Below are 12990 nucleotides of genomic sequence, written 5' to 3'. Positions count from 1 at the left end.
CTAGAGTATTGCAGGCAGACCTTTTTGTAAAAGCATACCCGGGATATTTCATCCAGAAAATAATTTATTGTCAAATACACACACACACACACACACACACAACACAAACACATATGCACACACACATACATACACACACACGACACATACACATAAACACACACACAAATTACACTGCTTTCAAATTTCATATTATTTTATTTATACTTTGTTCAATATTCATGAATTTATGATATCTTACTATTTTCTATTTATCTCAGCTTATGATTTGTTCATGGATTTTGAAGTTCTTTGAATTCTGTAACCATCAGCTTTGTCTGGTTTTGAAATTCATCTCTCAGCAATACATATTGAAACAACCAAGTATTTATAACCATTCAGTATAATAATTCTATTTTAATTGAAAAACATTTTGATTTCTTATTTTGAGTTATATATAATATAAAACACAAAATATCCACATTTCTATATTGCTAATTTAACTGGTATATTGTGTGCTAAGTTTTGAAAGTGGAATATTTTAATAACATTTAACTTGATAACTAATTCATATTATTTCATTCCTTTTGGTTAATGTTTGACAAGATTATGTTATTATAATAAATCATTCATTTTTCAAGCAAAAATAATTGTATTTCTTTCTATATGACATAGAACATGAATAATTCATTTTATTTTAAACGTTTAAGAATCAAGTTGTCAAATTTTGTAATTTCAGGAATACTTATTTTAAATTACAATAATAGTTACATATTGTTATAAAACTTATTTTATCTCTTTTACTGTTGTGGTAATTTACATTTTTCAAAGGCTTTGTCATTTATTCATCTATCCTGTTATGTGAGCAAATATCTATTTCTGCACATCTGTATGAGATCTGGTTGAATTGCACTGTCCTAACCATGCAATGTAACATCATCGCTTTACTATCTTTGCTACTCAGATGTGTCAGAGATTCTCTCTCCCTTTCTTTTTTTTTTTTTAAATGAAACGAGAAATTTTATTATTTTTTTTCTTTCTTTCTCATGGTTTATTTTTTTTTATATTTAAAAATTTCCATCTCCTTCCCTCCTCCTCCCCCTCCCTCCGCTCCTCCTCCCCCTTCCCGCCCCTCCTTCTCCCCCTTCCCTCCCCTTCCCTCCACCCATACTTCCCCTCCCTCCCTCTCAAGGCCAAGGAGCCATCAGGGTTCCCCACTCTATGCTAAGACCAAGGTCCTCCCAACTCCCCCCAGGTCCAGGAAGGTGATCGACCAAGCTGAGAAGGCTCCCACAGAGCCCGTCCATGCAGAAGAATCAGAGCCCAGCGCCAATGTCCTTTGCTTCTCAGTCAGCCCCCGCTGTTGGCCACATTCAGAGATACGGGTTTGGTCGCATGATCCATCAGTCCCATTCCAACTGGAGTTGGTGATCTCCCTTTAGTTCTGTCCCGCCGTCTCCATGAGCTCGCTTCGGCAGCACATATACTAAAATTGGAACGATACAGAGAAGATTAGCATGGCTCTCTCCCTTTCTTTCTCTCTGTCTTTGATGTTGGAAGTTTCTCTCCCTCCTGGTCCCACAGCTATTCAGTCCCAAGGAAACACACTGAGGCTTATGTTAATTATAAACTGGTTAGCCTACTATCCCAGGCTTATTATTAAGTAACTATTACTTTTAAATTAACCCATAATTTTTTTCTGTTTTTGCACATGGCTTGGTAACTTTTCAGTGAGACATTCTCATCTTGCTTCCTTTGCTTTTGGCTGGTGACTTTGTCTTTACCTTTTCTCTTCCCAGAATGCTCTTAGTCTCTTTGTTCTGCCTATACTTCCTACCTGGTTACTGGACAATCACCATTTTGTTAAACCAATACATTTACAGGGTACAAGAGCATTATCACACAGCAGTCTCTCTCCCCACCTCAGTTTGTGTGTGTGTATGTGTGTGTATATGTGCATGTGTGTTTGTGTGTATGTGTGAATAGATATGAACACTTCCAGATTCTTCTGAGTACAAGAATCAAACTTAATTTCATCGTTAGTGAATGTCTTTGAGGGATCTATGCATGATGATATTTACTGTAGTCACTGAAGACTTATAACTTAGGCAGGTGAAAATGGACCATTTGAGTATAACACTTTCACTGTATTTGAACTTGCATTCAATTGCAACTTACCATTATAATTAAGAAACAAGTTCCTTATGGTCACCGCTGAAATAGACAGATACATAAGTAACATTATAAACATTCAACAGACAATATTTGGGAAAGTATGTATATGTGTCTGCATATACATATATATATGAGAGTGTGTATATATGTGTATATACATGTATGTATTGAGTATACATGAACAAGTATTTAAATTATATATCATGAATTTAATTTAGGGTAAAGAGGGGGTATATATGAGGGTTTTGAAGGAGGAAAGGGAAAAAAGAAATTTAACTGAACTTCAATCTCAAAAGAACCAAAAACAATGATTAAAAACAGATCATTGAAACCAGAGATAATTTTATGTACTCAAAAATATAAAATAATGTACACATATTAGCAAGTTAAACATGAGAGTACACTAAATGGTCGGCAAAGTCAAATCACGTTCCAGCCCAACTGTTTGGCACTGTCAAACAACTACAAATCAACCCATCCAATTGACACAGGTCCGTGTTCTGATTGAGACAATCTGATAGAAATAGTTTGCCATAAGATAAATGCTCAAAATTGTCTTTATTTTGTATGGATTCATTGCCTTATTTTATTAATCATTCCATTAAAATATTATCTCAATGTTTTCGACACCAATTTTCTAAGTCCTGTAGTACCAAGAAGCCTACCCAGCAATACTGGAGATAAACCCTGCTGATGTTTTTGATTTTCCTAAAGTTTTCTTCAGGACTTTAAAAATACATTAGTCAAGAGCATTGCTCTGTGCTCTGCTATTTTATTTGAGAAGGTAGCTCTTTTCATCCTTTTATGTTTTTCTATCTTTTGGGAAATTCAACCCTCTGAGATATTTGTGGATCACATATATTTTTTACAGTTTTGTATAAACTGCCATTGTAATGCTTTTTATTATAGTCAGTTGAAAATACAATATGCCTGATATTAAATATAATTAAATTCTTACATACATTAATTTACACATTCATCTGGGTTTTTTTGTTTGTTCATTTTGTTTGTTTAATACAGAACTTCTCTATGAAACAGCCCTTGCTATCTTGGCAATAACTCCATAGACCAGGCTGGCCTTAAACTCACAAAGACCTCTTTCTTCTGCTTCCTGAGTGTCGGTATTAAAGGAGTGTGCCACCACTGCCTGTCTTTAATTATTAATTTTAAGTTACCAGTTAAAATTTCCATCCTTTAATTTGCATTATTATGTTTTATAACATTTAAATCTCATTCTTAGGTCACACTATTTATTTAATATTTTCATATTCATTTTTAAACACACTCTGATAAGAGCGATATTTCTGTTTTTATTTTTAATCCACATCCTAATTTCATTAAAGAATGTATTCCTAACAAAATTATTTTATTTTAAAGATTTCTATAAACTATTTGGTGCCCAACATGATTTCAACATTAAAACATTCCTAATATTTCTGAAGTGATGTTGTATATTAATAAAGACTATTGCTATGAGAAGTAAAGTCAGAGTCTCAATTTCCATATTTTCAGTTCTCATCCATAAGAACAGTGAGGGGTGCTGGTAAGAATTTTAATTCACATCACCTGACTGATTGCCAATGATTTAGGTCTTAAATATATAAAGATTCGCTGCATGCTGTGGATTATTACATATTTGTTGTGAATAAAGTTTTTGTAATTTAATGTCAATGACTCCTGGTTTTCAGATCTTGCTGAGAAGCAAAAAAAACAGCAAGTAACAATTTAATGTGATATTAAAATATCTGTAGACAAAGGTTATAAAATACGGCATAATTTCCCATCTGTCACGGCTATCGTTATGCATATGTATTTCTACATCTCTGCGGAATATCTGTTCTTATGGCAGGATACTTTACACTTGTCTGAGAAAAGAAAAACACTATAATAGACAACAAACATCTAAATAAAATTCCTTAAGCTTCATAAAGATTAAAATCTAAAGCCTGCCATGTGCAATGAGAGTGGAGAATGTTGGTCAATGATTTGAAATTGCCTTGGTAACTCAACAGCTGTACTCAGATGTGTAGCCAAGGCAAAGCAGAAAATTACTCCTGCTCAGGACAGAGGCATTGCAGACTGAGATGTTGGAGAGAGTAGAACCAAACTCTCATCCTTTATCCCGACTAACATTTAAGGCCTCTACATCAGAATGAATGATTGAAAACTGAGTTCTAAATAGTAATTTAAGAGATTACTTCTAAATGCTCCTATCTTTCAGAGAGCTATCCTCATTAGAAGCCTTTCCATGGCTGTCACAGTCTAGCTAGGTTTTCAATCAACTCTAAATATATCTAACACTTCTTTAAGTTAAAACTTACCTTTACTTGTATATATGAAATATATGTTACTTTTTTTCCATCTAAAAGAAGTATTGCATCTCCTTTCCTTTTGTAATTTTCTTATTCTGAATTAAGTGATATTTTCCTTTTATTTATTTTATAGATTTATAGTTCAGTTTTAATCTCAAGGTCTTGTACTTTCATAGAATCCTTAATTATCCTGTCTATTTTTGGGTACTCAAGAGTGAACCCAAAACCTGCTAGAGAAGAACTATACTGATGAAAATTCCCAACCATTTAAAAAATTGTTTGTTTAAAAAAAATGATGAATTGAATATGCTGTGCTGCACACCAAAAGGAAAAAAGAGTTAAGTTACATCCAAGTGAGAAATTAGACAAAATTTAAAAATCATACTCATTGCTAATGACAAGCTGTGAGAAGATTATACATGAAGTTTGTGTGAATGTAGCAGACAGATGTTTACTTTTCAAAAGCTGGTTTGCCTACTACTCAGCAAAGGAATGTAACTACATGCTGAGGAAAGGCAGTTCTTCAGCAGTATGTAGTCCACATAATAATGACCTTTGTCTTAAGACTATTACTCTCAGGGGACTAGGGCTTGAGTGGTCATAAGTGTTTTTGCTACTGGTACGATATTCAGACTTCTTTGTTCCCTGGAACAAAAATATTTGGAGTTCATTATTACCACCACAACAAAGAATATTATAGTATCTATGTATCTATTGAGTAAATTCAAAGTATGCTAGGAATTGAACTGTGAATCCTTAGTTTTACTGAAAATACAATTTGTGGAGCAGTGAGATGATTCAATAGATAAGTACACTAGTAGCCTGTAAACCTGGTACTCTAAATTTGATTCCAGGATCCCACATGTCAGAAAGAATACAAAAAAAAAGCTGCTATGAGATTTTATTTTTTATTTGTCTCATAAATTTATTTCAGCTTTTTTTTATTAAAAATTTCTGCCTCCTCCCCGCCTCCCATTTACCTCCCCCCTCCCCCCTCCACTCCCGCCCCTGTCTGAAGAGCAGTAAGGGTTCCCTGCCCTGTGGGAAGTCCAAGTTCCTCCCCCCTCCATCCAGGTCTAGGAAGGTGAGTATCCAAACAGTCTAGCCCCCCCCCCCAAGCCAGTATGTGGAGCAGAATCCAAATTCAGTGCCATTGTCCTTGGCTTCTCAGCAGCCCTCATTGTCCGCCAAGTTCAGGGAGTCCGGTTTTATCCTGTGCTTTTTCAGTCCCAGTCCAGCTGGCCTTGGTGAGCTCTGATAAGATCAGCCCCACCATCTCGGTGGGTGAGAGCACCCCTCGCAGTCCTGACTTCCTTGCTCATGTTCTCCCTCCTTCTGCTCCTCATTTGGACCTTGGGTGTTCAGTCCGGTGCAACAACATGTGGCTCTTTCTCTATTTCCATCCATCGCCAGATGAAGATTCTATGGTGATATGCAAGATATTCATCAGTATGGCTATAGGATTTGGCCTTTTTCTGACTCCCTCTCCTCAGCTGCCCAAGGAACTAGCTGGGGCCATCTCCCTGGACACCTGGGAACCCCTCTAGAGTTAAGTCTCTTGCCAACCCTAAAGTGGCTCCCTTAATTGAGATATATACTTCCCTGCTCCCAAATCCACCCTTCCTATATCCCAACCATCCCATTCACCCAAGCTCTCCCCCATCCTCCCCTTCCCACTTTTATCTCCCCATCTCCCCTTGCCCCCATCCCACCCCACCCCCAAGTTTCCAATTTTTGCACGGCAATCTTGACTACATCCAATATCCAGGAGGATAACTATCTGTTTTGCTTTCGGTTCATCTTCTTATTTATCTTCTCTAGGATCACGAATTATAGGCTCGATGTCCTTTATTTATGACTAGAAACCAATTATGAGTGAGTACATCCCATGTTCATCTTTTTGGGTCTGGGTTACCTCACTCAGGATAGTGTTTTCTATTTCCATCCATTTGCATGCAAAATTCAAGAAGTCATTGTTTTTTTACCACTGAGTAGTACTCTAATGCGTATATATTCCAAACTTTCTTTATCCATTCTTCCATTGAGGGGCATCTAGGTTATTTCCAGGATCTGGCTATTACAAATAATGCTGCTATGAACATAATTGAACAAATGCTTTTGTAGTATGATAGGGCATCTCTTGGGTATATTCCCAGGAGTGGTATTGAGGATCCTGGGGTAGGTTGATCCCGAATTTCCTGAGAAACCGCCACACTGATTTCCAAAGTGGTTGCACAAGTTTGCATTCCCACCGGCAACAGATGAGTGTACCCCTTACTCCACAACCTCTCCAGCAAAGGCTATCATTGGTGTTTTTTATTTTAGCCATTCTGACAGGTGTAAGATGGTATCTCGAAGTTGTTTTGAATTGCATTTCCCTGATCACTAAGGAGGTTGAGCATGACCTTAAGTATATTTTGGCCATTTGAAATTCTTCAGTTGAGAATTCTCTGTTCAGATCAGTACCCCATTTTTAATTGGGTTAATTAGCATTTTAAAGTCTACAGAGACTGGGTTTCTCTGTAGCTTTGAAGCCTATCCTGGAACTAGCCCTTGTAGACCTGGCTGGACTTAAGAGATCTGCCTGCCTCTGCCTCCCGAGTGCTGGGATTGAAGGTATGAGCCACAACCACCTGGCTATATATGGTGAGTCTTAAAGGAAGCAAGTGAAGTGGGATGTAATATCATTATATGATAACCCAAAAAAGTAAAATAAATAGCTTTAAAAATAAAAGAAAACTGAAGGCCTGAACCTATTTGTACTTTGATCTCTATTTTGAGCTTTCAGTTCAATATATGAGCCTTATATATTCCTGCAACCCCTAACAGGCACCTGCTTGCATATTGGTCCTCACATTTCAGAGCCCTCTGTTCTGCAAGTCAATGCAAATCTTTCTCTATAAGTTGCCTCAGTTAAGGTGTTTTATCATAGCAAGAGGATAGTAGGTAACAAAGATAGTCTACCAATAGTAACTATTACTTTGAATTTATATCTGCATCAGGACTATTAAGGAATGAGAATCTTTATATAAAATTTAAGCTGCATATTTAATGGGGTATACATAAAAAATTGATTAATTGAGTCTCGAGTTGGGGAAACACGTCAGGATCAAGAGAATCACTCAGCATTCATCTATGGCAACAAAAGACTTTCTAAACTTTTTTTCAATTTCCAGATATTTAGAAGAATATTAGTTTTACTGGGTTAGAATTTTATTTAAGGAATTCTATGTTAGTGATTTATAGTTTTTAAGTATGCGTTTAACATATCTATTCAATATGAATAATTTAACACTTAATGCTTTTATCTTATTTAATTTTTCATTGGAAAATTTCAGAGTATAGTGAAAATAATTATTTTTCTTTTTATTTTCCACATAGTCTGGGATGTAGGGACCCATGCTAGATATTTATTATATGGCTTTGTTCAAGGGCTAGCATACATTTTTAAAGAGGATTAATTTTATTTTTAAATTCTGTGTATGTTTGATTGACTATGTGTAGGTTTACAAAAACAGGTGTGACTGCCTGCAGGAGCCAGAAGTGGGCTGCAGATCTCCTGAAGCTGGAATTCCAGCTGATTGTGAGCTGTGGCGCTAATATCTATGAACTATGATTCCTTGTAAGAACAGCAAGTACTATTAACTGCTGAGTCATTTCTCCAGCCTTTTAAGCTCTTTTTAAATTAACTTTTGCCATTCATTAATATAATTTTAAATATTCATATTTTCTATTTTGAGCGTATTCTGAAAGAAGAAATATTAGAAATTAGAATCCTTCCTTAATAGCATAGTATGAAATGCTTATAAATATGTTAATTACATTTTTATATATTATATACTTTTCCCATACCCTTTAATTACCATGAGTTATATGCCATCCATTAGCTTATTGTCTTTACATCAAACTTATTTTTGTTAACAAACTTCTCATGTTGTTACTGCTCTACTTGGTGGTGTGAACCTGGAATAGCAGGGCCCTAAAAATGAGGCAGAGTCAATTTGCATACAATAACCAACTTAATTCAGGGCATCAAACAATTTATATTCAGCGGGTTAAGAAAAGTCACCTGAGTAAAGTATATAATCACAAGGACAAGCCATATGCATCAAAAAGCTTGTTTTTCCAAAGAGGCATATAAACAATTTACAATAATTAGTTGTAATGGATAATCTAAAACGAACTCACTCTTAATTGCTACAACTGGGAGAGACACAGAAGCACATTCCTGGGACAAGTATGTGTTTTTGAAGGTCAGAAGACATTTGTCTTGTTTGCTTCGAGTGTGCCCACAAGCATTCAGAATTGTCACATGGCTCCATTCTTGGACTGTGTTCTGACACCATGTGAGAGCAAGAAATCAATAGCATCTATGTCGTCCCTCAGCTTCCTTCACTGGCTCCTCCCTGCTATGACTAAAAAGAGTAATTAACACTTTGTACCAGCTATTGATTCAAGATTTTAGAACCAGTATACTGATTGTTTTTGTTTAGTTTCTGAGATTCAGGTGATAAGAAAGGCTGTTAACTGACTAACCATGTCCAGATATTAATCACACTTAAGAAATATAAAATAGTACACATAGTCTTTGCCTCTTACTTAGATCTCTCATTGGTTTAGTTTCTTCCAATTGGAACCTTTGTAGCTGTCTCTAGAGAGATAAACTGAACTTTTACAACCTGTGGCTATCGTCAGTCATCAATTAAGCTGACCAAGTCTTTGCATTGTAGTATTTTTGCTAATTAATTGAGGTATAAATCCTTGGGATTTTGGAATTTAGAGGAATAAGAATGTAGAATGCAGAGGGATAAGAACAAGAATGTAGAAGAATAAAAATTGTTATATTTGGGACAGAAAATTAAAGTCAGGAAATTATAGACAACTAAGACAAGAGAATTAGAATTAGAGAAGAATAAAAGAAAATAACCCTCAGATCAAGTAAGTGAAATTATTATAGAAAACTTTCTTTTCCCACTTCTAGGAAACTTTCTTTTTTTTTTTTTTTTTGGAACCCTCAGTAGAGTCTGTAAGCGGGTCTCTTAGTGCTTACAGAACAGCACTAAAAGCCACAATCATGTATTGTTAAGAATCTATACCCACAGTTTGCTTCCAACATTTACAGGAATCTGCTTGTTTAAAGTTGCTTTCAACCTGTTAGTAAGCTTCACCAAATGATTTCCAGAACACACACACACACACACACACACACACACACACACACACACCTCACATACATTTCTGGATCAGGTTCATGATTAAAGATTAAAGCTATGCAATTATTTAACGTTGTAAAATCTGATTATACATAAAGTTTAAGGCATAGTTAAGCTTGGTTATATTGTTTTCTTAAATGTGGGTTAAATTTAAACAGACTGAATACACAGTAGGATGTCAGGTTAAGTAAATATCCTTAAATGACCTCTAGTCATATAATTAATTTAGTAGCAAAACCTGAAAAAAGTCCAGTCTCTTTGATGCAAGAGACACTTTCTTTTTCTTTTTTTAAATCAATTTATTTTTTAAAATTCTATTTTTCTCATTTTACCTACCAATCCTAGTTCCTACTTCCTGCCCTCCACCTGTTCCCTCCAACTTCCTCACTACCAGCAACCTATTCACTCCTCAGAGAGGGTAAGGCTTCTCATGGGAAGTCACCAAAATCTAGCAAATTGGGTTGAGGCAGGAACAAGGTCCTTCCCACTATATCTAGGCTGAGTAAGGTATCGCTCCAAACAGAATGGGCTCCAAAAAGCCAGTACAAGCAGTAGAGCTAAAACCTGGTATCTCTGCTAGTAGCCGAACAGATTGCCCAAGCCAAACAACAGTTATCCACATTCCGAGGGCCTAGTTTGTTCCTATGCTGGTTTCCCTACAGTCTATGGGCTCCCATTAGCTCAGGTAATCTGTTTCAGTGGGTGTCCCTATCGTGGTCTTGACCCCTCGCTAGTATTCTCACTCCTCCCTCTCTTCGACTGAACTTGAGGAGCTCAGCCCAATGCTCCAATGTGGATTTCTGCATATGCTTCCATCAGTTTCAAGATGAAGGTTTTACAATGACTTTTAAGATAGTCATCAATCTGAATACAGGGCAAGGCCAGTTCGGGCATCCTCTCGACAACTGCTTAGGGTCGTAGCTGGGGTCATCTTTGTGGATTCCCGGGAATTTTTCTAGTGCCAGGATTCTTGCTAGCCCCATAATGGCTCGTTCAATCAAGATATCTCTTTCCTTGCTCACCCCCTATGTTCTTCCCCCAGCACAACTATCCTATTCCCTTAGGTATTCCTCCCTTCTCCCCTTGTTCCCTCTTCCTCCCCTTCCACCCTCCCTCTCTCCCACCCCCATGCTCCTAATTTATTCAGAAGATCTTGTCTATTACCCCTTCCCATGGGGATTCTATGTATGTACGCTTAAGGTTCTCCTTGTTGCCTAGCTTCTCTGGGGTTGTGGACTAAAAGCTCTTTATCCTTTGCTTTCTGTCTAATATCCACTTATCAGTGAACACAATGGTGGGCCATTTGCACAAAGGATAACACGTCTGACTGTGGATCAGAAGATTCAAGAGACACTTTCAAAAAGTATATCACTATATTCTAGAGAAATTCAAAGCCTAAAATCCATTGTTCTATAAAATGTAGAATAACATAGAGCAGTGAATAACCTGATCACAACATATATGAAATTAGTTTTTACTTAACTGATAATTGAATATAATCATTCTGACATTGGATTGCAAAGTTTTATAGTAAATTAATATGTAGCTTCTTTGGCGTTAATTCCACTTTGTAGTTGTTTTTACTAAAATATAAGAAAGTCAATCTTGAAAAAAAAATCAAGTAGAGGGTTATAAATGCTTGGGGAATTCCATAGTTATACTAACCACAACTGACTCGACACTAGGATGAACAAATCACACAATTTTTAAGGTGTCATAATCAATATCTTGGGGTCAGATTAAATTTGTCCTGTTTATCTAGAAAAAGTGTATGTAAACTAAAGTATGTGTGGTACTTGTTATGTCTAGTACTGTCAATAGTTTTTTTGTGTGTGTAACTGTGAGAAAATATTTCCAAACTCAAGGAATATTTTGATACTATATACTACAACTTAGGAAAGCACAACCCAATAAAAGAAACACAATAATTTAATAATGACTATAATATAAAACATTTATATTTAACTATGACAGTATAACCACAAAATTGTAGGAATTCTTATTCTTAATGTAATTTATTGTGTATCAAGTGAAAAATGTTTGAATAATTATGTTCCCCTCTAATTATCATAATAATATTAATATTCCTAGATGTCAGCTTTACATGCTGTATAATGTGTTTTATAGTTTTAGTGGCTTATATGTCATTTTAAAGTGTTTTTTTCCAACCCTAACAAAAAATGATAGATTGATCCTGCTTTGTACTTCTTACTGGATGTCTCTAAGGCATAGTTAAAGATGCACAATGTGCAATAGATGTATAAATGATTTGTTTACATTACTCTATATAAATGATTTGTTTGCTTATTGTCTTGGAAATTATTTGTGTATTATGATAGCTCATAGCCTTGTCATCATCATATTACTATAATAAACGAGATCTGTATGTGATTTAGTTCTGTAAGTTCTCCCAATCAAATACAGATCCCAATACTTTTATATTAATATCACTTGTATGAAATTAATATTACCTTATCACTTTTGTGGTGCTAAGTTTCTCAACTAATAAAAGTGCTTTATGCAACATAATTTAAGTGCTCTAATATTATAAAGTAAGGTGTAATATAAGTCCAAACTCTACTAAGTTGGTAACAATTGGCTTTTCTGATCAGACCAAATATTTAAATCAAGAAATATCATAAAAAGTAAAGCATCTTTGATATCTCAGGGCTCATTCCCTGAGGCATTATCCTGGCATTGGTACTTATACAAAACCTTGATTCTACAATATTTTTTCGCATTAAAATACTTTGAAACTTAAAGATTTAGGAATGATATTTTATATAGATGTAATTTCTGTAATTTACTAGTTTTACTGATAGATTTGTACTTAAATAAGATATATACTTATATCCATACATAAGTATAGGTGAAACCCCCCCATATATATATATTCTTATATATGTTCTTATATTAAGTGTATATTCTTAACTGACTTTCAAGTTTACCAGAGCTACAATACTGTTAACCCTGTTTGTTAAGAAGTGGAATTGCTCCAACTTAAGTCATGAAACCTCTTAGCTATTATTTCATTTTTGCTTGCTCTTAGTTACCAATCAATGTGAAATAATTTCCTCTAAATTGGTTGTTTGAGTAAATAAATATTGTTTTAATTTCCTCAAGAAAGGCTGATTGTTGGTCTATGATGACTCTTGATCATTTGTAAGGCTTCGTTCACCTCATGACACTAGAGAGTCAATCAAGTCTGAAGTCCACCCATGTAGTTTTCAATATGATCTTTTGTTCTGCAAGATGAAATTATATTAGAAGTTCAAATTGCTTAGATTGAACCCCAGTTAATGCCTGAAGGA

The 12990-nt window shown here is 35.3% G+C and overlaps 1 pseudogene; it reads left to right on the top strand.

Moving 5' to 3' along the window:
* The first annotated feature begins 1441 nt into the window (after positions 1 to 1441).
* LOC119810895 lies at positions 1442 to 1503 on the top strand (annotated as a pseudogene).
* Positions 1504 to 12990: the final 11487 nt, after the last annotated feature.

The sequence above is a fragment of the Arvicola amphibius genome, chromosome 3 (assembly GCF_903992535.2).
Source record: "Arvicola amphibius chromosome 3, mArvAmp1.2, whole genome shotgun sequence".
Lineage (NCBI taxonomy): Eukaryota > Metazoa > Chordata > Mammalia > Rodentia > Cricetidae > Arvicola > Arvicola amphibius.
Note: the sequence above shows the minus strand (reverse complement) of the source record. Positions and strands in the feature narration are given on the sequence as shown.